General features: G+C 49.6%; 6 non-coding genes across 6 annotated transcripts; all 6 read right to left on the bottom strand.

Moving 5' to 3' along the window:
• Nucleotides 1-550: 550 nt before the first annotated feature.
• Nucleotides 551-623, bottom strand: Trnaa-ggc (transfer RNA alanine (anticodon GGC)). The gene has a single exon. It is a non-coding gene; the product is annotated as a tRNA-Ala (tRNA).
• Nucleotides 624-2,003: 1,380 nt separating this feature from the next.
• Nucleotides 2,004-2,076, bottom strand: Trnaa-ggc (transfer RNA alanine (anticodon GGC)). The gene has a single exon. It is a non-coding gene; the product is annotated as a tRNA-Ala (tRNA).
• Nucleotides 2,077-3,457: 1,381 nt separating this feature from the next.
• Trnaa-ggc (transfer RNA alanine (anticodon GGC)) lies at nucleotides 3,458-3,530 on the bottom strand. The gene has a single exon. It is a non-coding gene; the product is annotated as a tRNA-Ala (tRNA).
• A 1,380-nt stretch (nucleotides 3,531-4,910) lies between these two features.
• On the bottom strand, nucleotides 4,911-4,982 carry Trnaa-ggc (transfer RNA alanine (anticodon GGC)). Its single transcript has one exon. It is a non-coding gene; the product is annotated as a tRNA-Ala (tRNA).
• An 8,632-nt stretch (nucleotides 4,983-13,614) lies between these two features.
• Nucleotides 13,615-13,687, bottom strand: Trnaa-ggc (transfer RNA alanine (anticodon GGC)). The gene has a single exon. It is a non-coding gene; the product is annotated as a tRNA-Ala (tRNA).
• A 1,380-nt stretch (nucleotides 13,688-15,067) lies between these two features.
• Nucleotides 15,068-15,140, bottom strand: Trnaa-ggc (transfer RNA alanine (anticodon GGC)). Its single transcript has one exon. It is a non-coding gene; the product is annotated as a tRNA-Ala (tRNA).
• Between the last annotated feature and the right edge of the window lie 10,113 nt (nucleotides 15,141-25,253).

Genomic DNA, 25,253 nt, shown 5'->3' with positions numbered 1-25,253 from the left:
TTATTCCACTTGCATATCAAGGTGCGCATGTAGGTGTGTTAAAAATTCTGGAGGCACTGCGTATTGATCCCAGTACCTCTCGCATACTAAGCGAGCGCTCTACCATCTGAGCTACGCCCGCCCTCCCCGAAGACTAACGGTGTTACATACAGCCATATAGACGACACAGACCCTTGCACTCCCATTATTCAGCAGACAAACACTACTCTCTATGTATCCGTTAGGGTGTCTTTCAGGTTTCGTGCATTCTGTATCGAATCGTAGTTGGCCACAATGAAAGTGGCACGTATAACGTCGAAAATAGAATTCGGACACCGCTCTGAGTAAGTCCAACGTGTTGTCCATCCTCTAGACTTCAATGAGGTTAAGCCGCGATACCTAAGACAGATCTGCACTCGATGACACCTCGATAACAGCCGGTCCCCACACTTACATCTTGCTCTCCTTACGTCAGTATACATCATATCAGTCTGTGACGCTGGCTTTGCAACATCTTGCGTGCCTTTAGGTTCGCCGCGACCAACACTTACCATGCACTGACCACAAAAAATTGAGGCGCCGCGGCTTGAACCCTGGACCTTTCACATGCCAAGCGAACGCTCTACCAACTGAGCTACGCCCCATGCACGAGCAAACTGCGCTATTCCCCATTCTTTGCGACTCAGATGCGCTCCGACACGATGGTTGGTTGGTTTGTAGCGGTGAAGGGAGCAGAGTACAAAGGCGCGGACCCGTTCATATACACAAAAGTTCCAAGTAGTTTCGATGCTCTGGTATTACAAATGCAAATTCCGTCTGTTTTTAACGTCTTAAATTGAAAGAGCCGTCACAAATTGCTCCGTTTTCACTCCTTGTCGACAATCATACAGCACCTGAGGTAACAAACACATCTCGAGCCCCATTGTGCACTCCATTATTCATGCCAACTCAGTGCCTCGCTCTTTACTACTGTGTACCAATCTTGTCGTCCAACTGCAAAACACTGGGCCACAACAAGTTTCCGCGTCTCCATTGCATTGCGCATACTACGAAACGCTCCCCAAACTTGGCACTCACCCTCGCAGCCGACTTTTCCGACTTTCCACGACGCTCACGCAACGCTCACGCTAGTGACAGCATTATTTATAGTACGACGTCGCGCCAAAGCGAATGAGCACATTTCGCCTACGGCTTAGGCCGCCCTCCTAGTGTGGCTGCTCGGTGTCTGCAGGCAGCGAGGGTCTGCAAGCTTCCCGTGTTCGCACCTATGTCACCTGTGCTTGCTTGTCAGAGACAGACTATCGCAAAACATACAACTCACTCCATGAATTGATTGCTACGGCATCTGTTATCAGCAGTCACAACTAGCAACACCAGTAGCAGCTGACTGCACGCAAAGAATAGAAATGTTCAGTGGGATTTACGTGAACTCGGCGCAAGCTTGTATCTTCCTAGACACATCTGCTGGCTGTGAATTATTCCACTTGCATATCAAGGTGCGCATGTAGGTGTGTTAAAAATTCTGGAGGCACTGGGTATTGATCCCCGTACCTCTCGCATACTAAGCGAGCGCTCTACCATCTGAGCTACGCCCGCCCCCCCGAAGACTAAGGGTGCTACATACAGCCATATAGACGACACAGACCCTTGCACTCCCATTATTCAGCAGACAAACACTACTCTCTATGTATCCGTTAGGGTGTCTTTCAGGTTTCGTGCATTCTGTATCGAATCGTAGATGGCCACAATGAAAGTGGTACGTATAACGTCGAAAATAGAATTCGGACACCGCTCTGAGTAAGTCCAACGTGTTGTCCATCCTCTAGACTTCAATGAGGTTAAGCCGCGATACCTAAGACAGATCTGCACTCGATGACACCTCGATAACAGCCGGTCCCCACACTTACATCTTGCTCTCCTTACGTCAGTATACAACATATCAGTCTGTGACGCTGGCTTTGCAACATCTTGCGTGCCTTTAGGTTCGCCGCGACCAACACTTACCATGCACTGACCACAAAAAATTGAGGCGCCGCGGCTTGAACCCTGGACCTTTCACATGCCAAGCGAACGCTCTACCAACTGAGCTACGCCCCATGAACGAGCAAACTGCGCTATTCCCCATTCTTTGCGACTCAGATGCGCACCGACACGATGGTTGGTTGGTTTGTAGCGGTGAAGGGAGCAGAGTACAAAGGCGCGGACCCGTTCATATACACAAAAGTTCCAAGTAGTTTCGATGCTCTGGTATTACAAATGCAAATTCCGTCTGTTTTTAACGTCTTAAATTGAAAGAGCCGTCACAAATTGCTCCGTTTTCACTCCTTGTCGACAATCATACAGCACCTGAGGTAACAAACACATCTCGAGCCCCATTGTGCACTCCATTATTCATGCCAACTCAGTGCCTCGCTCTTTACTACTGTGTACCAATCTTGTCGTCCAACTGCAAAACACTGGGCCACAACAAGTTTCCGCGTCTCCATTGCACTGCGCATACTACGAAACGCTCCCCAAACTTGGCACTCACCCTCGCAGCCGACTTTTCCGACTTTCCACGACGCTCACGCAACGCTCACGCTAGTGACAGCATTATTTATAGTACGACGTCGCGCCAAAGCGAATGAGCACATTTCGCCTACGGCTTAGGCCGCCCTCCTAGTGTGGCTGCTCGGTGTCTGCAGGCAGCAAGGGTCTGCAAGCTTCCCGTGTTCGCACCTATGTCACCTGTGCTTGCTTGTCAGAGACAGACTATCGCAAAACATACAACTCACTCCATGAATTGATTGCTACGGCATCTGTTATCAGCAGTCACAACTAGCAACACCAGTAGCAGCTGACTGCACGCAAAGAATAGGAATATTCAGTGGGATTTACGTGAACTCGGCGCAAGCTTGTATCTTCCTAGACACATCTGCTGGCTGTGAATTATTCCACTTGCATATCAAGGTGCGCATGTAGGTGTGTTAAAAATTCTGGAGGCACTGCGTATTGATCCCAGTACCTCTCGCATACTAAGCGAGCGCTCTACCATCTGAGCTACGCCCGCCCTCCCCGAAGACTAACGGTGTTACATACAGCCATATAGACGACACAGACCCTTGCACTCCCATTATTCAGCAGACAAACACTACTCTCTATGTATCCGTTAGGGTGTCTTTCAGGTTTCGTGCATTCTGTATCGAATCGTAGTTGGCCACAATGAAAGTGGCACGTATAACGTCGAAAATAGAATTCGGACACCGCTCTGAGTAAGTCCAACGTGTTGTCCATCCTCTAGACTTCAATGAGGTTAAGCCGCGATACCTAAGACAGATCTGCACTCGATGACACCTCGATAACAGCCGGTCCCCACACTTACATCTTGCTCTCCTTACGTCAGTATACATCATATCAGTCTGTGACGCTGGCTTTGCAACATCTTGCGTGCCTTTAGGTTCGCCGCGACCAACACTTACCATGCACTGACCACAAAAAATTGAGGCGCCGCGGCTTGAACCCTGGACCTTTCACATGCCAAGCGAACGCTCTACCAACTGAGCTACGCCCCATGCACGAGCAAACTGCGCTATTCCCCATTCTTTGCGACTCAGATGCGCTCCGACACGATGGTTGGTTGGTTTGTAGCGGTGAAGGGAGCAGAGTACAAAGGCGCGGACCCGTTCATATACACAAAAGTTCCAAGTAGTTTCGATGCTCTGGTATTACAAATGCAAATTCCGTCTGTTTTTAACGTCTTAAATTGAAAGAGCCGTCACAAATTGCTCCGTTTTCACTCCTTGTCGACAATCATACAGCACCTGAGGTAACAAACACATCTCGAGCCCCATTGTGCACTCCATTATTCATGCCAACTCAGTGCCTCGCTCTTTACTACTGTGTACCAATCTTGTCGTCCAACTGCAAAACACTGGGCCACAACAAGTTTCCGCGTCTCCATTGCATTGCGCATACTACGAAACGCTCCCCAAACTTGGCACTCACCCTCGCAGCCGACTTTTCCGACTTTCCACGACGCTCACGCAACGCTCACGCTAGTGACAGCATTATTTATAGTACGACGTCGCGCCAAAGCGAATGAGCACATTTCGCCTACGGCTTAGGCCGCCCTCCTAGTGTGGCTGCTCGGTGTCTGCAGGCAGCGAGGGTCTGCAAGCTTCCCGTGTTCGCACCTATGTCACCTGTGCTTGCTTGTCAGAGACAGACTATCGCAAAACATACAACTCACTCCATGAATTGATTGCTACGGCATCTGTTATCAGCAGTCACAACTAGCAACACCAGTAGCAGCTGACTGCACGCAAAGAATAGAAATGTTCAGTGGGATTTACGTGAACTCGGCGCAAGCTTGTATCTTCCTAGACACATCTGCTGGCTGTGAATTATTCCACTTGCATATCAAGGTGCGCATGTAGGTGTGTTAAAAATTCTGGAGGCACTGGGTATTGATCCCCGTACCTCTCGCATACTAAGCGAGCGCTCTACCATCTGAGCTACGCCCGCCCCCCCGAAGACTAAGGGTGCTACATACAGCCATATAGACGACACAGACCCTTGCACTCCCATTATTCAGCAGACAAACACTACTCTCTATGTATCCGTTAGGGTGTCTTTCAGGTTTCGTGCATTCTGTATCGAATCGTAGATGGCCACAATGAAAGTGGTACGTATAACGTCGAAAATAGAATTCGGACACCGCTCTGAGTAAGTCCAACGTGTTGTCCATCCTCTAGACTTCAATGAGGTTAAGCCGCGATACCTAAGACAGATCTGCACTCGATGACACCTCGATAACAGCCGGTCCCCACACTTACATCTTGCTCTCCTTACGTCAGTATACATCATATCAGTCTGTGACGCTGGCTTTGCAACATCTTGCGTGCCTTTAGGTTCGCCGCGACCAACACTTACCATGCACTGACCACAAAAAATTGAGGCGCCGCGGCTTGAACCCTGGCCTTTCACATGCCAAGCGAACGCTCTACCAACTGAGCTACGCCCCATGAACGAGCAAACTGCGCTATTCCCCATTCTTTGCGACTCAGATGCGCACCGACACGATGGTTGGTTGGTTTGTAGCGGTGAAGGGAGCAGAGTACAAAGGCGCGGACCCGTTCATATACACAAAAGTTCCAAGTAGTTTCGATGCTCTGGTATTACAAATGCAAATTCCGTCTGTTTTTAACGTCTTAAATTGAAAGAGCCGTCACAAATTGCTCCGTTTTCACTCCTTGTCGACAATCATACAGCACCTGAGGTAACAAACACATCTCGAGCCCCATTGTGCACTCCATTATTCATGCCAACTCAGTGCCTCGCTCTTTACTACTGTGTACCAATCTTGTCGTCCAACTGCAAAACACTGGGCCACAACAAGTTTCCGCGTCTCCATTGCACTGCGCATACTACGAAACGCTCCCCAAACTTGGCACTCACCCTCGCAGCCGACTTTTCCGACTTTCCACGACGCTCACGCAACGCTCACGCTAGTGACAGCATTATTTATAGTACGACGTCGCGCCAAAGCGAATGAGCACATTTCGCCTACGGCTTAGGCCGCCCTCCTAGTGTGGCTGCTCGGTGTCTGCAGGCAGCGAGGGTCTGCAAGCTTCCCGTGTTCGCACCTATGTCACCTGTGCTTGCTTGTCAGAGACAGACTATCGCAAAACATACAACTCACTCCATGAATTGATTGCTACGGCATCTGTTATCAGCAGTCACAACTAGCAACACCAGCAGCTGACTGCACGCAAAGAATAGGAATGTTCAGTGGGATTTACGTGAACTCGGCGCAAGCTTGTATCTTCCTAGACACATCTGCTGGCTGTGAATTATTCCACTTGCATATCAAGGTGCGCATGTAGGTGTGTTAAAAATTCTGGAGGCACTGGGTATTGATCTCAGTACCTCTCGCATACTAAGCGAGCGCTCTACCATCTGAGCTACGCCCGCCCCCCCGAAGACTAAGGGTGCTACATACAGCCATATAGACGACACAGACCCTTGCACTCCCATTATTCAGCAGACAAACACTACTCTCTATGTATCCGTTAGGGTGTCTTTCAGGTTTCGTGCATTCTGTATCGAATCGTAGTTGGCCACAATGAAAGTGGCACGTATAACGTCGAAAATAGAATTCGGACACCGCTCTGAGTAAGTCCAACGTGTTGTCCATCCTCTAGACTTCAATGAGGTTAAGCCGCGATACCTAAGACAGATCTGCACTCGATGACACCTCGATAACAGCCGGTCCCCACACTTACATCTTGCTCTCCTTACGTCAGTATACATCATATCAGTCTGTGACGCTGGCTTTGCAACATCTTGCGTGCCTTTAGGTTCGCCGCGACCAACACTTACCATGCACTGACCACAAAAAATGGAGGCGCCGCGGCTTGAACCCTGGACCTTTCACATGCCAAGCGAACGCTCTACCAACTGAGCTACGCCCCATGCACGAGCAAACTGCGCTATTCCCCATTCTTTGCGACTCAGATGCGCACCGACACGATGGTTGGTTGGTTTGTAGCGGTGAAGGGAGCAGAGTACAAAGGCGCGGACCCGTTCATATACACAAAAGTTCCAAGTAGTTTCGATGCTCTGGTATTACAAATGCAAATTCCGTCTGTTTTTAACGTCTTAAATTGAAAGAGCCGTCACAAATTGCTCCGTTTTCACTCCTTGTCGACAATCATACAGCACCTGAGGTAACAAACACATCTCGAGCCCCATTGTGCACTCCATTATTCATGCCAACTCAGTGCCTCGCTCTTTACTACTGTGTACCAATCTTGTCGTCCAACTGCAAAACACTGGGCCACAACAAGTTTCCGCGTCTCCATTGCACTGCGCATACTACGAAACGCTCCCCAAACTTGGCACTCACCCTCGCAGCCGACTTTTCCGACTTTCCACGACGCTCACGCAACGCTCACGCTAGTGACAGCATTATTTATAGTACGACGTCGCGCCAAAGCGAATGAGCACATTTCGCCCACGGCTTAGGCCGCCCTCCTAGTGTGGCTGCTCGGTGTCTGCAGGCAGCGAGGGTCTGCAAGCTTCCCGTGTTCGCACCTATGTCACCTGTGCTTGCTTGTCAGAGACAGACTATCGCAAAACATACAACTCACTCCATGAATTGATTGCTACGGCATCTGTTATCAGCAGTCACAACTAGCAACACCAGTAGCAGCTGACTGCACGCAAAGAATAGGAATGTTCAGTGGGATTTACGTGAACTCGGCGCAAGCTTGTATCTTCCTAGACACATCTGCTGGCTGTGAATTATTCCACTTGCATATCAAGGTGCGCATGTAGGTGTGTTAAAAATTCTGGAGGCACTGCGTATTGATCCCAGTACCTCTCGCATACTAAGCGAGCGCTCTACCATCTGAGCTACGCCCGCCCCCCCGAAGACTAAGGGTGCTACATACAGCCATATAGACGACACAGACCCTTGCACTCCCATTATTCAGCAGACAAACACTACTCTCTATGTATCCGTTAGGGTGTCTTTCAGGTTTCGTGCATTCTGTATCGAATCGTAGTTGGCCACAATGAAAGTGGCACGTATAACGTCGAAAATAGAATTCGGACACCGCTCTGAGTAAGTCCAACGTGTTGTCCATCCTCTAGACTTCAATGAGGTTAAGCCGCGATACCTAAGACAGATCTGCACTCGATGACACCTCGATAACAGCCGGTCCCCACACTTACATCTTGCTCTCCTTACGTCAGTATACATCATATCAGTCTGTGACGCTGGCTTTGCAACATCTTGCGTGCCTTTAGGTTCGCCGCGACCAACACTTACCATGCACTGACCACAAAAAATGGAGGCGCCGCGGCTTGAACCCTGGACCTTTCACATGCCAAGCGAACGCTCTACCAACTGAGCTACGCCCCATGCACGAGCAAACTGCGCTATTCCCCATTCTTTGCGACTCAGATGCGCACCGACACGATGGTTGGTTGGTTTGTAGCGGTGAAGGGAGCAGAGTACAAAGGCGCGGACCCGTTCATATACACAAAAGTTCCAAGTAGTTTCGATGCTCTGGTATTACAAATGCAAATTCCGTCTGTTTTTAACGTCTTAAATTGAAAGAGCCGTCACAAATTGCTCCGTTTTCACTCCTTGTCGACAATCATACAGCACCTGAGGTAACAAACACATCTCGAGCCCCATTGTGCACTCCATTATTCATGCCAACTCAGTGCCTCGCTCTTTACTACTGTGTACCAATCTTGTCGTCCAACTGCAAAACACTGGGCCACAACAAGTTTCCGCGTCTCCATTGCACTGCGCATACTACGAAACGCTCCCCAAACTTGGCACTCACCCTCGCAGCCGACTTTTCCGACTTTCCACGACGCTCACGCAACGCTCACGCTAGTGACAGCATTATTTATAGTACGACGTCGCGCCAAAGCGAATGAGCACATTTCGCCTACGGCTTAGGCCGCCCTCCTAGTGTGGCTGCTCGGTGTCTGCAGGCAGCGAGGGTCTGCAAGCTTCCCGTGTTCGCACCTATGTCACCTGTGCTTGCTTGTCAGAGACAGACTATCGCAAAACATACAACTCACTCCATGAATTGATTGCTACGGCATCTGTTATCAGCAGTCACAACTAGCAACACCAGTAGCAGCTGACTGCACGCAAAGAATAGGAATGTTCAGTGGGATTTACGTGAACTCGGCGCAAGCTTGTATCTTCCTAGACACATCTGCTGGCTGTGAATTATTCCACTTGCATATCAAGGTGCGCATGTAGGTGTGTTAAAAATTCTGGAGGCACTGGGTATTGATCCCAGTACCTCTCGCATACTAAGCGAGCGCTCTACCATCTGAGCTACATCCGCCCCCCCGAAGACTAAGGGTGCTACATACAGCCATATAGACGACACAGACCCTTGCACTCCCATTATTCAGCAGACAAACACTACTCTCTATGTATCCGTTAGGGTGTCTTTCAGGTTTCGTGCATTCTGTATCGAATCGTAGTTGGCCACAATGAAAGTGGCACGTATAACGTCGAAAATAGAATTCGGACACCGCTCTGAGTAAGTCCAACGTGTTGTCCATCCTCTAGACTTCAATGAGGTTAAGCCGCGATACCTAAGACAGATCTGCACTCGATGACACCTCGATAACAGCCGGTCCCCACACTTACATCTTGCTCTCCTTACGTCAGTATACATCATATCAGTCTGTGACGCTGGCTTTGCAACATCTTGCGTGCCTTTAGGTTCGCCGCAACCAACACTTACCATGCACTGACCACAAAAAATGGAGGCGCTGCGGCTTGAACCCTGGACCTTTCACATGCCACGCGAACGCTCTACCAACTGAGCTACGCCCCATGCACGAGCAAACTGCGCTATTCCCCATTCTTTGCGACTCAGATGCGCACCGACACGATGGTTGGTTGGTTTGTAGCGGTGAAGGGAGCAGAGTACAAAGGCGCGGACCCGTTCATATACACAAAAGTTCCAAGTAGTTTCGATGCTCTGGTATTACAAATGCAAATTCCGTCTGTTTTTAACGTCTTAAATTGAAAGAGCCGTCACAAATTGCTCCGTTTTCACTCCTTGTCGACAATCATACAGCACCTGAGGTAACAAACACATCTCGAGCCCCATTGTGCACTCCATTATTCATGCCAACTCAGTGCCTCGCTCTTTACTACTGTGTACCAATCTTGTCGTCCAACTGCAAAACACTGGGCCACAACAAGTTTCCGCGTCTCCATTGCACTGCGCATACTACGAAACGCTCCCCAAACTTGGCACTCACCCTCGCAGCCGACTTTTCCGACTTTCCACGACGCTCACGCAACGCTCACGCTAGTGACAGCATTATTTATAGTACGACGTCGCGCCAAAGCGAATGAGCACATTTCGCCTACGGCTTAGGCCGCCCTCCTAGTGTGGCTGCTCGGTGTCTGCAGGCAGCGAGGGTCTGCAAGCTTCCCCTGTTCGCACCTATGTCACCTGTGCTTGCTTGTCAGAGACAGACTATCGCAAAACATACAACTCACTCCATGAATTGATTGCTACGGCATCTGTTATCAGCAGTCACAACTAGCAACACCAGTAGCAGCTGACTGCACGCAAAGAATAGGAATATTCAGTGGGATTTACGTGAACTCGGCGCAAGCTTGTATCTTCCTAGACACATCTGCTGGCTGTGAATTATTCCACTTGCATATCAAGGTGCGCATGTAGGTGTGTTAAAAATTCTGGAGGCACTGCGTATTGATCCCAGTACCTCTCGCATACCAAGCGAGCGCTCTACCATCTGAGCTACGCCCGCCCCCCCGAAGACTAACGGTGCTACATACAGCCATATAGACGACACAGACCCTTGCACTTCCATTATTCAGCAGACAAACACTACTCTCTATGTATCCGTTAGGGTGTCTTTCAGGTTTCGTGCATTCTGTATCGAATCGTAGTTGGCCACAATGAAAGTGGCACGTATAACGTCGAAAATAGAATTCGGACACCGCTCTGAGTAAGTCCAACGTGTTGTCCATCCTCTAGACTTCAATGAGGTTAAGCCGCGATACCTAAGACAGATCTGCACTCGATGACACCTCGATAACAGCCGGTCCCCACACTTACATCTTGCTCTCCTTACGTCAGTATACATCATATCAGTCTGTGACGCTGGCTTTGCAACATCTTGCGTGCCTTTAGGTTCGCCGCGACCAACACTTACCATGCACTGACCACAAAAAATGGAGGCGCTGCGGCTTGAACCCTGGGCCATTCACATGCCAAGCGAACGCTCTACCAACTGAGCTACGCCCCATGCACGAGCAAACTGCGCTATTCCCCATTCTTTGCGACTCAGATGCGCACCGACACGATGGTTGGTTGGTTTGTAGCGGTGAAGGGAGCAGAGTACAAAGGCGCGGACCCGTTCATATACACAAAAGTTCCAAGTAGTTTCGATGCTCTGGTATTACAAATGCAAATTCCGTCTGTTTTTAACGTCTTAAATTGAAAGAGCCGTCACAAATTGCTCCGTTTTCACTCCTTGTCGACAATCATACAGCACCTGAGGTAACAAACACATCTCGAGCCCCATTGTGCACTCCATTATTCATGCCAACTCAGTGCCTCGCTCTTTACTACTGTGTACCAATCTTGTCGTCCAACTGCAAAACACTGGGCCACAACAAGTTTCCGCGTCTCCATTGCACTGCGCATACTACGAAACGCTCCCCAAACTTGGCACTCACCCTCGCAGCCGACTTTTCCGACTTTCCACGACGCTCACGCTAGTGACAGCATTATTTATAGTTCGACGTCGCGCCAAAGCGAATGAGCACATTTCGCCTACGGCTTAGGCCGCCCTCCTAGTGTGGCTGCTCGGTGTCTGCAGGCAGCGAGGGTCTGCAAGCTTCCCGTGTTCGCACCTATGTCACCTGTGCTTGCTTGTCAGAGACAGACTATCGCAAAACATACAACTCACTCCATGAATTGATTGCTACGGCATCTGTTATCAGCAGTCACAACTAGCAACACCAGTAGCAGCTGACTGCACGCAAAGAATAGGAATGTGCAGTGGGATTTACGTGAACTCGGCGCAAGCTTGTATCTTCCTAGACACATCTGCTGGCTGTGAATTATTCCACTTGCATATCAAGGTGCGCATGTAGGTGTGTTAAAAATTCTGGAGGCACTGGGTATTGATCCCAGTACCTCTCGCACACAAAGCGAGCGCTCTACCATCTGAGCTACGCCCGCCCCCCCGAAGACTAACGGTGCTACATACAGCCATATAGACGACACAGACCCTTGCACTCCCATTATTCAGCAGACAATCACTACTCTCTATGTATCCGTTAGGGTGTCTTTCAGGTTTCGTGCATTCTGTATCGAATCGTAGTTGGCCACAATGAAAGTGGCACGTATAACGTCGAAAATAGAATTCGGACACCGCTCTGAGTAAGTCCAACGTGTTGTCCATCCTCTAGACTTCAATGAGGTTAAGCCGCGATATCTAAGACAGATCTGCACTCGATGACACCTCGATAACAGCCGGTCCCCACACTTACATCTTGCTCTCCTTACGTCAGTATACATCATATCAGTCTGTGACGCTGGCTTTGCAACATCTTGCGTGCCTTTAGGTTCGCCGCGACCAACACTTACCATGCACTGACCACAAAAAATGGAGGCGCCGCGGCTTGAACCCTGGACCTTTCACATGCCAAGCGAACGCTCTACCAACTGAGCTACGCCCCATGCACGAGCAAACTGCGCTATTCCCCATTCTTTGCGACTCAGATGCGCACCGACACGATGGTTGGTTGGTTTGTAGCGGTGAAGGGAGCAGAGTACAAAGGCGCGGACCCGTTCATATACACAAAAGTTCCAAGTAGTTTCGATGCTCTGGTATTACAAATGCAAATTCCGTCTGTTTTTAACGTCTTAAATTGAAAGAGCCGTCACAAATTGCTCCGTTTTCACTCCTTGTCGACAATCATACAGCACCTGAGGTAACAAACACATCTCGAGCCCCATTGTGCACTCCATTATTCATGCCAACTCAGTGCCTCGCTCTTTACTACTGTGTACCAATCTTGTCGTCCAACTGCAAAACACTGGGCCACAACAAGTTTCCGTGTCTCCATTGCACTGCGCATACTACGAAACGCTCCCCAAACTTGGCACTCACCCTCGCAGCCGACTTTTCCGACTTTCCACGACGCTCACGCAACGCTCACGCTAGTGACAGCATTATTTATAGTACGACGTCGCGCCAAAGCGAATGAGCACATTTCGCCTACGGCTTAGGCCGCCCTCCTAGTGTGGCTGCTCGGTGTCTGCAGGCAGCAAGGGTCTGCAAGCTTCCCGTGTTCGCACCTATGTCACCTGTGCTTGCTTGTCAGAGACAGACTATCGCAAAACATACAACTCACTCCATGAATTGATTGCTACGGCATCTGTTATCAGCAGTCACAACTAGCAACACCAGTAGCAGCTGACTGCACGCAAAGAATAGGAATATTCAGTGGGATTTACGTGAACTCGGCGCAAGCTTGTATCTTCCTAGACACATCTGCTGGCTGTGAATTATTCCACTTGCATATCAAGGTGCGCATGTAGGTGTGTTAAAAATTCTGGAGGCACTGCGTATTGATCCCAGTACCTCTCGCATACTAAGCGAGCGCTCTACCATCTGAGCTACGCCCGCCCTCCCCGAAGACTAACGGTGTTACATACAGCCATATAGACGACACAGACCCTTGCACTCCCATTATTCAGCAGACAAACACTACTCTCTATGTATCCGTTAGGGTGTCTTTCAGGTTTCGTGCATTCTGTATCGAATCGTAGTTGGCCACAATGAAAGTGGCACGTATAACGTCGAAAATAGAATTCGGACACCGCTCTGAGTAAGTCCAACGTGTTGTCCATCCTCTAGACTTCAATGAGGTTAAGCCGCGATACCTAAGACAGATCTGCACTCGATGACACCTCGATAACAGCCGGTCCCCACACTTACATCTTGCTCTCCTTACGTCAGTATACATCATATCAGTCTGTGACGCTGGCTTTGCAACATCTTGCGTGCCTTTAGGTTCGCCGCGACCAACACTTACCATGCACTGACCACAAAAAATTGAGGCGCCGCGGCTTGAACCCTGGACCTTTCACATGCCAAGCGAACGCTCTACCAACTGAGCTACGCCCCATGCACGAGCAAACTGCGCTATTCCCCATTCTTTGCGACTCAGATGCGCTCCGACACGATGGTTGGTTGGTTTGTAGCGGTGAAGGGAGCAGAGTACAAAGGCGCGGACCCGTTCATATACACAAAAGTTCCAAGTAGTTTCGATGCTCTGGTATTACAAATGCAAATTCCGTCTGTTTTTAACGTCTTAAATTGAAAGAGCCGTCACAAATTGCTCCGTTTTCACTCCTTGTCGACAATCATACAGCACCTGAGGTAACAAACACATCTCGAGCCCCATTGTGCACTCCATTATTCATGCCAACTCAGTGCCTCGCTCTTTACTACTGTGTACCAATCTTGTCGTCCAACTGCAAAACACTGGGCCACAACAAGTTTCCGCGTCTCCATTGCATTGCGCATACTACGAAACGCTCCCCAAACTTGGCACTCACCCTCGCAGCCGACTTTTCCGACTTTCCACGACGCTCACGCAACGCTCACGCTAGTGACAGCATTATTTATAGTACGACGTCGCGCCAAAGCGAATGAGCACATTTCGCCTACGGCTTAGGCCGCCCTCCTAGTGTGGCTGCTCGGTGTCTGCAGGCAGCGAGGGTCTGCAAGCTTCCCGTGTTCGCACCTATGTCACCTGTGCTTGCTTGTCAGAGACAGACTATCGCAAAACATACAACTCACTCCATGAATTGATTGCTACGGCATCTGTTATCAGCAGTCACAACTAGCAACACCAGTAGCAGCTGACTGCACGCAAAGAATAGAAATGTTCAGTGGGATTTACGTGAACTCGGCGCAAGCTTGTATCTTCCTAGACACATCTGCTGGCTGTGAATTATTCCACTTGCATATCAAGGTGCGCATGTAGGTGTGTTAAAAATTCTGGAGGCACTGGGTATTGATCCCCGTACCTCTCGCATACTAAGCGAGCGCTCTACCATCTGAGCTACGCCCGCCCCCCCGAAGACTAAGGGTGCTACATACAGCCATATAGACGACACAGACCCTTGCACTCCCATTATTCAGCAGACAAACACTACTCTCTATGTATCCGTTAGGGTGTCTTTCAGGTTTCGTGCATTCTGTATCGAATCGTAGATGGCCACAATGAAAGTGGTACGTATAACGTCGAAAATAGAATTCGGACACCGCTCTGAGTAAGTCCAACGTGTTGTCCATCCTCTAGACTTCAATGAGGTTAAGCCGCGATACCTAAGACAGATCTGCACTCGATGACACCTCGATAACAGCCGGTCCCCACACTTACATCTTGCTCTCCTTACGTCAGTATACATCATATCAGTCTGTGACGCTGGCTTTGCAACATCTTGCGTGCCTTTAGGTTCGCCGCGACCAACACTTACCATGCACTGACCACAAAAAATTGAGGCGCCGCGGCTTGAACCCTGGACCTTTCACATGCCAAGCGAACGCTCTACCAACTGAGCTACGCCCCATGAACGAGCAAACTGCGCTATTCCCCATTCTTTGCGACTCAGATGCGCACCGACACGATGGTTGGTTGGTTTGTAGCGGTGAAGGGAGCAGAGTACAAAGGCGCGGACCCGTTCATATACACAAAAGTTCCAAGTAGTTTCGATGCTCTGGTATTACAAATGCAAATTCCGTCTGTTTTTAACGTCTTAAATTGAAAGAGCCGTCACAAATTGCTCCGTTTTCACTCCTTGTCGACAATCATACAGCACCTGAGGTAACAAACACATCTCGAGCCCCATTGTGCACTCCATTATTCATGCCAACTCAGTGCCTCGCTCTTTACTACTGTGTACCAATCTTGTCGTCCAACTGCAAAACACTGGGCCACAACAAGTTTCCGCGTCTCCATTGCACTGCGCATACTACGAAACGCTCCCCAAACTTGGCACTCACCCTCGCAGCCGACTTTTCCGACTTTCCACGACGCTCACGCAACGCTCACGCTAGTGACAGCATTATTTATAGTACGACGTCGCGCCAAAGCGAATGAGCACATTTCGCCTACGGCTTAGGCCGCCCTCCTAGTGTGGCTGCTCGGTGTCTGCAGGCAGCGAGGGTCTGCAAGCTTCCCGTGTTCGCACCTATGTCACCTGTGCTTGCTTGTCAGAGACAGACTATCGCAAAACATACAACTCACTCCATGAATTGATTGCTACGGCATCTGTTATCAGCAGTCACAACTAGCAACACCAGCAGCTGACTGCACGCAAAGAATAGGAATGTTCAGTGGGATTTACGTGAACTCGGCGCAAGCTTGTATCTTCCTAGACACATCTGCTGGCTGTGAATTATTCCACTTGCATATCAAGGTGCGCATGTAGGTGTGTTAAAAATTCTGGAGGCACTGGGTATTGATCTCAGTACCTCTCGCATACTAAGCGAGCGCTCTACCATCTGAGCTACGCCCGCCCCCCCGAAGACTAAGGGTGCTACATACAGCCATATAGACGACACAGACCCTTGCACTCCCATTATTCAGCAGACAAACACTACTCTCTATGTATCCGTTAGGGTGTCTTTCAGGTTTCGTGCATTCTGTATCGAATCGTAGTTGGCCACAATGAAAGTGGCACGTATAACGTCGAAAATAGAATTCGGACACCGCTCTGAGTAAGTCCAACGTGTTGTCCATCCTCTAGACTTCAATGAGGTTAAGCCGCGATACCTAAGACAGATCTGCACTCGATGACACCTCGATAACAGCCGGTCCCCACACTTACATCTTGCTCTCCTTACGTCAGTATACATCATATCAGTCTGTGACGCTGGCTTTGCAACATCTTGCGTGCCTTTAGGTTCGCCGCGACCAACACTTACCATGCACTGACCACAAAAAATGGAGGCGCCGCGGCTTGAACCCTGGACCTTTCACATGCCAAGCAAACGCTCTACCAACTGAGCTACGCCCCATGCACGAGCAAACTGCGCTATTCCCCATTCTTTGCGACTCAGATGCGCACCGACACGATGGTTGGTTGGTTTGTAGCGGTGAAGGGAGCAGAGTACAAAGGCGCGGACCCGTTCATATACACAAAAGTTCCAAGTAGTTTCGATGCTCTGGTATTACAAATGCAAATTCCGTCTGTTTTTAACGTCTTAAATTGAAAGAGCCGTCACAAATTGCTCCGTTTTCACTCCTTGTCGACAATCATACAGCACCTGAGGTAACAAACACATCTCGAGCCCCATTGTGCACTCCATTATTCATGCCAACTCAGTGCCTCGCTCTTTACTACTGTGTACCAATCTTGTCGTCCAACTGCAAAACACTGGGCCACAACAAGTTTCCGCGTCTCCATTGCACTGCGCATACTACGAAACGCTCCCCAAACTTGGCACTCACACTCGCAGCCGACTTTTCCGACTTTCCACGACGCTCACGCAACGCTCACGCTAGTGACAGCATTATTTATAGTACGACGTCGCGCCAAAGCGAATGAGCACATTTCGCCTACGGCTTAGGCCGCCCTCCTAGTGTGGCTGCTCGGTGTCTGCAGGCAGCGAGGGTCTGCAAGCTTCCCCTGTTCGCACCTATGTCACCTGTGCTTGCTTGTCAGAGACAGACTATCGCAAAACATACAACTCACTCCATGAATTGATTGCTACGGCATCTGTTATCAGCAGTCACAACTAGCAACACCAGTAGCAGCTGACTGCACGCAAAGAATAGGAATATTCAGTGGGATTTACGTGAACTCGGCGCAAGCTTGTATCTTCCTAGACACATCTGCTGGCTGTGAATTATTCCACTTGCATATCAAGGTGCGCATGTAGGTGTGTTAAAAATTCTGGAGGCACTGCGTATTGATCCCAGTACCTCTCGCATACCAAGCGAGCGCTCTACCATCTGAGCTACGCCCGCCCCCCCGAAGACTAACGGTGCTACATACAGCCATATAGACGACACAGACCCTTGCACTTCCATTATTCAGCAGACAAACACTACTCTCTATGTATCCGTTAGGGTGTCTTTCAGGTTTCGTGCATTCTGTATCGAATCGTAGTTGGCCACAATGAAAGTGGCACGTATAACGTCGAAAATAGAATTCGGACACCGCTCTGAGTAAGTCCAACGTGTTGTCCATCCTCTAGACTTCAATGAGGTTAAGCCGCGATACCTAAGACAGATCTGCACTCGATGACACCTCGATAACAGCCGGTCCCCACACTTACATCTTGCTCTCCTTACGTCAGTATACATCATATCAGTCTGTGACGCTGGCTTTGCAACATCTTGCGTGCCTTTAGGTTCGCCGCGACCAACACTTACCATGCACTGACCACAAAAAATGGAGGCGCCGCGGCTTGAACCCTGGACCTTTCACATGCCAAGCGAACGCTCTACCAACTGAGCTACGCCCCATGCACGAGCAAACTGCGCTATTCCCCATTCTTTGCGACTCAGATGCGCACCGACACGATGGTTGGTTGGTTTGTAGCGGTGAAGGGAGCAGAGTACAAAGGCGCGGACCCGTTCATATACACAAAAGTTCCAAGTAGTTTCGATGCTCTGGTATTACAAATGCAAATTCCGTCTGTTTTTAACGTCTTAAATTGAAAGAGCCGTCACAAATTGCTCCGTTTTCACTCCTTGTCGACAATCATACAGCACCTGAGGTAACAAACACATCTCGAGCCCCATTGTGCACTCCATTATTCATGCCAACTCAGTGCCTCGCTCTTTACTACTGTGTACCAATCTTGTCGTCCAACTGCAAAACACTGGGCCACAACAAGTTTCCGCGTCTCCATTGCACTGCGCATACTACGAAACGCTCCCCAAACTTGGCACTCACCCTCGCAGCCGACTTTTCCGACTTTCCACGACGCTCACGCAACGCTCACGCTAGTGACAGCATTATTTATAGTACGACGTCGCGCCAAAGCGAATGAGCACATTTCGCCTACGGCTTAGGCCGCCCTCCTAGTGTGGCTGCTCGGTGTCTGCAGGCAGCGAGGGTCTGCAAGCTTCCCGTGTTCGCACCTATGTCACCTGTGCTTGCTTGTCAGAGACAGACTATCGCAAAACATACAACTCACTCCATGAATTGATTGCTACGGCATCTGTTATCAGCAGTCACAACTAGCAACACCAGTAGCAGCTGACTGCACGCAAAGAATAGGAATGTTCAGTGGGATTTACGTGAACTCGGCGCAAGCTTGTATTTTCCTAGACACATCTGCTGGCTGTGAATTATTCCACTTGCATATCAAGGTGCGCATGTAGGTGTGTTAAAAATTCTGGAGGCACTGGGTATTGATCCCAGTACCTCTCGCATACTAAGCGAGCGCTCTACCATCTGAGCTACATCCGCCCCCCCGAAGACTAAGGGTGCTACATACAGCCATATAGACGACACAGACCCTTGCACTCCCATTATTCAGCAGACAAACACTACTCTCTATGTATCCGTTAGGGTGTCTTTCAGGTTTCGTGCATTCTGTATCGAATCGTAGTTGGCCACAATGAAAGTGGCACGTATAACGTCGAAAATAGAATTCGGACACCGCTCTGAGTAAGTCCAACGTGTTGTCCATCCTCTAGACTTCAATGAGGTTAAGCCGCGATACCTAAGACAGATCTGCACTCGATGACACCTCGATAACAGCCGGTCCCCACACTTACATCTTGCTCTCCTTACGTCAGTATACATCATATCAGTCTGTGACGCTGGCTTTGCAACATCTTGCGTGCCTTTAGGTTCGCCGCAACCAACACTTACCATGCACTGACCACAAAAAATGGAGGCGCCGCGGCTTGAACCCTGGACCTTTCACATGCCACGCGAACGCTCTACCAACTGAGCTACGCCCCATGCACGAGCAAACTGCGCTATTCCCCATTCTTTGCGACTCAGATGCGCACCGACACGATGGTTGGTTGGTTTGTAGCGGTGAAGGGAGCAGAGTACAAAGGCGCGGACCCGTTCATATACACAAAAGTTCCAAGTAGTTTCGATGCTCTGGTATTACAAATGCAAATTCCGTCTGTTTTTAACGTCTTAAATTGAAAGAGCCGTCACAAATTGCTCCGTTTTCACTCCTTGTCGACAATCATACAGCACCTGAGGTAACAAACACATCTCGAGCCCCATTGTGCACTCCATTATTCATGCCAACTCAGTGCCTCGCTCTTTACTACTGTATACCAATCTTGTCGTCCAACTGCAAAACACTGGGCCACAACAAGTTTCCGCGTCTCCATTGCACTGCGCATACTACGAAACGCTCCCCAAACTTGGCACTCACCCTCGCAGCCGACTTTTCCGACTTTCCACGACGCTCACGCAACGCTCACGCTAGTGACAGCATTATTTATAGTACGACGTCGCGCCAAAGCGAATGAGCACATTTCGCCTACGGCTTAGGCCGCCCTCCTAGTGTGGCTGCTCGGTGTCTGCAGGCAGCGAGGGTCTGCAAGCTTCCCCTGTTCGCACCTATGTCACCTGTGCTTGCTTGTCAGAGACAGACTATCGCAAAACATACAACTCACTCCATGAATTGATTGCTACGGCATCTGTTATCAGCAGTCACAACTAGCAACACCAGTAGCAGCTGACTGCACGCAAAGAATAGGAATATTCAGTGGGATTTACGTGAACTCGGCGCAAGCTTGTATCTTCCTAGACACATCTGCTGGCTGTGAATTATTCCACTTGCATATCAAGGTGCGCATGTAGGTGTGTTAAAAATTCTGGAGGCACTGCGTATTGATCCCAGTACCTCTCGCATACCAAGCGAGCGCTCTACCATCTGAGCTACGCCCGCCCCCCCGAAGACTAACGGTGCTACATACAGCCATATAGACGACACAGACCCTTGCACTTCCATTATTCAGCAGACAAACACTACTCTCTATGTATCCGTTAGGGTGTCTTTCAGGTTTCGTGCATTCTGTATCGAATCGTAGTTGGCCACAATGAAAGTGGCACGTATAACGTCGAAAATAGAATTCGGACACCGCTCTGAGTAAGTCCAACGTGTTGTCCATCCTCTAGACTTCAATGAGGTTAAGCCGCGATACCTAAGACAGATCTGCACTCGATGACACCTCGATAACAGCCGGTCCCCACACTTACATCTTGCTCTCCTTACGTCAGTATACATCATATCAGTCTGTGACGCTGGCTTTGCAACATCTTGCGTGCCTTTAGGTTCGCCGCGACCAACACTTACCATGCACTGACCACAAAAAATGGAGGCGCTGCGGCTTGAACCCTGGGCCATTCACATGCCAAGCGAACGCTCTACCAACTGAGCTACGCCCCATGCACGAGCAAACTGCGCTATTCCCCATTCTTTGCGACTCAGATGCGCACCGACACGATGGTTGGTTGGTTTGTAGCGGTGAAGGGAGCAGAGTACAAAGGCGCGGACCCGTTCATATACACAAAAGTTCCAAGTAGTTTCGATGCTCTGGTATTACAAATGCAAATTCCGTCTGTTTTTAACGTCTTAAATTGAAAGAGCCGTCACAAATTGCTCCGTTTTCACTCCTTGTCGACAATCATACAGCACCTGAGGTAACAAACACATCTCGAGCCCCATTGTGCACTCCATTATTCATGCCAACTCAGTGCCTCGCTCTTTACTACTGTGTACCAATCTTGTCGTCCAACTGCAAAACACTGGGCCACAACAAGTTTCCGCGTCTCCATTGCACTGCGCATACTACGAAACGCTCCCCAAACTTGGCACTCACCCTCGCAGCCGACTTTTCCGACTTTCCACGACGCTCACGCTAGTGACAGCATTATTTATAGTACGACGTCGCGCCAAAGCGAATGAGCACATTTCGCCTACGGCTTAGGCCGCCCTCCTAGTGTGGCTGCTCGGTGTCTGCAGGCAGCGAGGGTCTGCAAGCTTCCCGTGTTCGCACCTATGTCACCTGTGCTTGCTTGTCAGAGACAGACTATCGCAAAACATACAACTCACTCCATGAATTGATTGCTACGGCATCTGTTATCAGCAGTCACAACTAGCAACACCAGTAGCAGCTGACTGCACGCAAAGAATAGGAATGTGCAGTGGGATTTACGTGAAATCGGCGCAAGCTTGTATCTTCCTAGACACATCTGCTGGCTGTGAATTATTCCACTTGCATATCAAGGTGCGCATGTAGGTGTGTTAAAAATTCTGGAGGCACTGGGTATTGATCCCAGTACCTCTCGCATACTAAGCGAGCGCTCTACCATCTGAGCTACGCCCGCCCCCCCGAAGACTAACGGTGCTACATACAGCCATATAGACGACACAGACCCTTGCACTCCCATTATTCAGCAGACAATCACTACTCTCTATGTATCCGTTAGGGTGTCTTTCAGGTTTCGTGCATTCTGTATCGAATCGTAGTTGGCCACAATGAAAGTGGCACGTATAACGTCGAAAATAGAATTCGGACACCGCTCTGAGTAAGTCCAACGTGTTGTCCATCCTCTAGACTTCAATGAGGTTAAGCCGCGATACCTAAGACAGATCTGCACTCGATGACACCTCGATAACAGCCGGTCCCCACACTTACATCTTGCTCTCCTTACGTCAGTATACATCATATCAGTCTGTGACGCTGGCTTTGCAACATCTTGCGTGCCTTTAGGTTCGCCGCGACCAACACTTACCATGCACTGACCACAAAAAATGGAGGCGCCGCGGCTTGAACCCTGGACCTTTCACATGCCAAGCGAACGCTCTACCAACTGAGCTACGCCCCATGCACGAGAAAACTGCGCTATTCCCCAATCATTGCGACTCAGATGCGCACCGACACGATGGTTGGTTGGTTTGTAGCGGTGAAGGGAGCAGAGTACAAAGGCGCGGACCCGTTCATATACACAAAAGTTCCAAGTAGTTTCGATGCTCTGGTATTACAAATGCAAATTCCGTCTGTTTTTAACGTCTTAAATTGAAAGAGCCGTCACAAATTGCTCCGTTTTCACTCCTTGTCGACAATCATACAGCACCTGAGGTAACAAACACATCTCGAGCCCCATTGTGCACTCCATTATTCATGCCAACTCAGTGCCTCGCTCTTTACTACTGTGTACCAATCTTGTCGTCCAACTGCAAAACACTGGGCCACAACAAGTTTCCGCGTCTCCATTGCACTGCGCATACTACGAAACGCTCCCCAAACTTGGCACTCACACTCGCAGCCGACTTTTCCGACTTTCCACGACGCTCACGCTAGTGACAGCATTATTTATAGTACGACGTCGCGCCAAAGCGAATGAGCACATTTCGCCTACGGCTTAGGCCGCCCTCCTAGTGTGGCTGCTCGGTGTCTGCAGGCAGCGAGGGTCTGCAAGCTTCCCGTGTTCGCACCTATGTCACCTGTGCTTGCTTGTCAGAGACAGACTATCGCAAAACATACAACTCACTCCATGAATTGATTGCTACGGCATCTGTTATCAGCAGTCACAACTAGCAACACCAGTAGCAGCTGACTGCACGCAAAGAATAGGAATGTTCAGTGGGATTTACGTGAACTCGGCGCAAGCTTGTATCTTCCTAGACACATCTGCTGGCTGTGAATTATTCCACTTGCATATCAAGGTGCGCATGTAGGTGTGTTAAAAATTCTGGAGGCACTGGGTATTGATCCCAGTACCTCTCGCATACTAAGCGAGCGCTCTACCATCTGAGCTACGCCCGCCCCCCCGAAGACTAACGGTGCTACATACAGCCATATAGACGACACAGACCCTTGCACTCCCATTATTCAGCAGACAATCACTACTCTCTATGTATCCGTTAGGGTGTCTTTCAGGTTTCGTGCATTCTGTATCGAATCGTAGTTGGCCACAATGAAAGTGGCACGTATAACGTCGAAAATAGAATTCGGACACCGCTCTGAGTAAGTCCAACGTGTTGTCCATCCTCTAGACTTCAATGAGGTTAAGCCGCGATACCTAAGACAGATCTGCACTCGATGACACCTCGATAACAGCCGGTCCCCACACTTACATCTTGCTCTCCTTACGTCAGTATACATCATATCAGTCTGTGACGCTGGCTTTGCAACATCTTGCGTGCCTTTAGGTTCGCCGCGACCAACACTTACCATGCACTGACCACAAAAAATGGAGGCGCCGCGGCTTGAACCCTGGACCTTTCACATGCCAAGCGAACGCTCTACCAACTGAGCTACGCCCCATGCACGAGCAAACTGCGCTATTCCCCATTCTTTGCGACTCAGATGCGCTCCGACACGATGGTTGGTTGGTTTGTAGCGGTGAAGGGAGCAGAGTACAAAGGCGCGGACCCGTTCATATACACAAAAGTTCCAAGTAGTTTCGATGCTCTGGTATTACAAATGCAAATTCCGTCTGTTTTTAACGTCTTAAATTGAAAGAGCCGTCACAAATTGCTCCGTTTTCACTCCTTGTCGACAATCATACAGCACCTGAGGTAACAAACACATCTCGAGCCCCATTGTGCACTCCATTATTCATGCCAACTCAGTGCCTCGCTCTTTACTACTGTGTACCAATCTTGTCGTCCAACTGCAAAACACTGGGCCACAACAAGTTTCCGCGTCTCCATTGCACTGCGCATACTACGAAACGCTCCCCAAACTTGGCACTCACCCTCGCAGCCGACTTTTCCGACTTTCCACGACGCTCACGCAACGCTCACGCTAGTGACAGCATTATTTATAGTACGACGTCGCGCCAAAGCGAATGAGCACATTTCGCCTACGGCTTAGGCCGCCCTCCTAGTGTGGCTGCTCGGTGTCTGCAGGCAGCAAGGGTCTGCAAGCTTCCCGTGTTCGCACCTATGTCACCTGTGCTTGCTTGTCAGAGACAGACTATCGCAAAACATACAACTCACTCCATGAATTGATTGCTACGGCATCTGTTATCAGCAGTCACAACTAGCAACACCAGTAGCAGCTGACTGCACGCAAAGAATAGGAATGTTCAGTGGGATTTACGTGAACTCGGCGCAAGCTTGTATCTTCCTAGACACATCTGCTGGCTGTGAATTATTCCACTTGCATATCAAGGTGCGCATGTAGGTGTGTTAAAAATTCTGGAGGCACTGGGTATTGATCCCAGTACCTCTCGCATACTAAGCGAGCGGTGTACCATCTGAGCTACGCCCGCCCCCCCGAAGACTAAGGGTGCTACATACAGCCATATAGACGACACAGACCCTTGCACTCCCATTATTCAGCAGACAAACACTACTCTCTATGTATCCGTTAGGGTGTCTTTCAGGTTTCGTGCATTCTGTATCGAATCGTAGTTGGCCACAATGAAAGTGGCACGTATAACGTCGAAAATAGAATTCGGACACCGCTCTGAGTAAGTCCAACGTGTTGTCCATCCTCTAGACTTCAATGAGGTTAAGCCGCGATACCTAAGACAGATCTGCACTCGATGACACCTCGATAACAGCCGGTCCCCACACTTACATCTTGCTCTCCTTACGTCAGTATACATCATATCAGTCTGTGACGCTGGCTTTGCAACATCTTGCGTGCCTTTAGGTTCGCCGCGACCAACACTTACCATGCACTGACCACAAAAAATGGAGGCGCCGCGGGTTGAACCCTGGACCTTTCACATGCC

The sequence above is a fragment of the Schistocerca gregaria genome, chromosome 10, assembly GCF_023897955.1.
Source record: "Schistocerca gregaria isolate iqSchGreg1 chromosome 10, iqSchGreg1.2, whole genome shotgun sequence".
Taxonomy (NCBI): domain Eukaryota; kingdom Metazoa; phylum Arthropoda; class Insecta; order Orthoptera; family Acrididae; genus Schistocerca; species Schistocerca gregaria.
The sequence above is the reverse complement of the archived record's forward strand: the minus strand, read 5'-3'. Positions and strand labels throughout refer to the sequence as shown.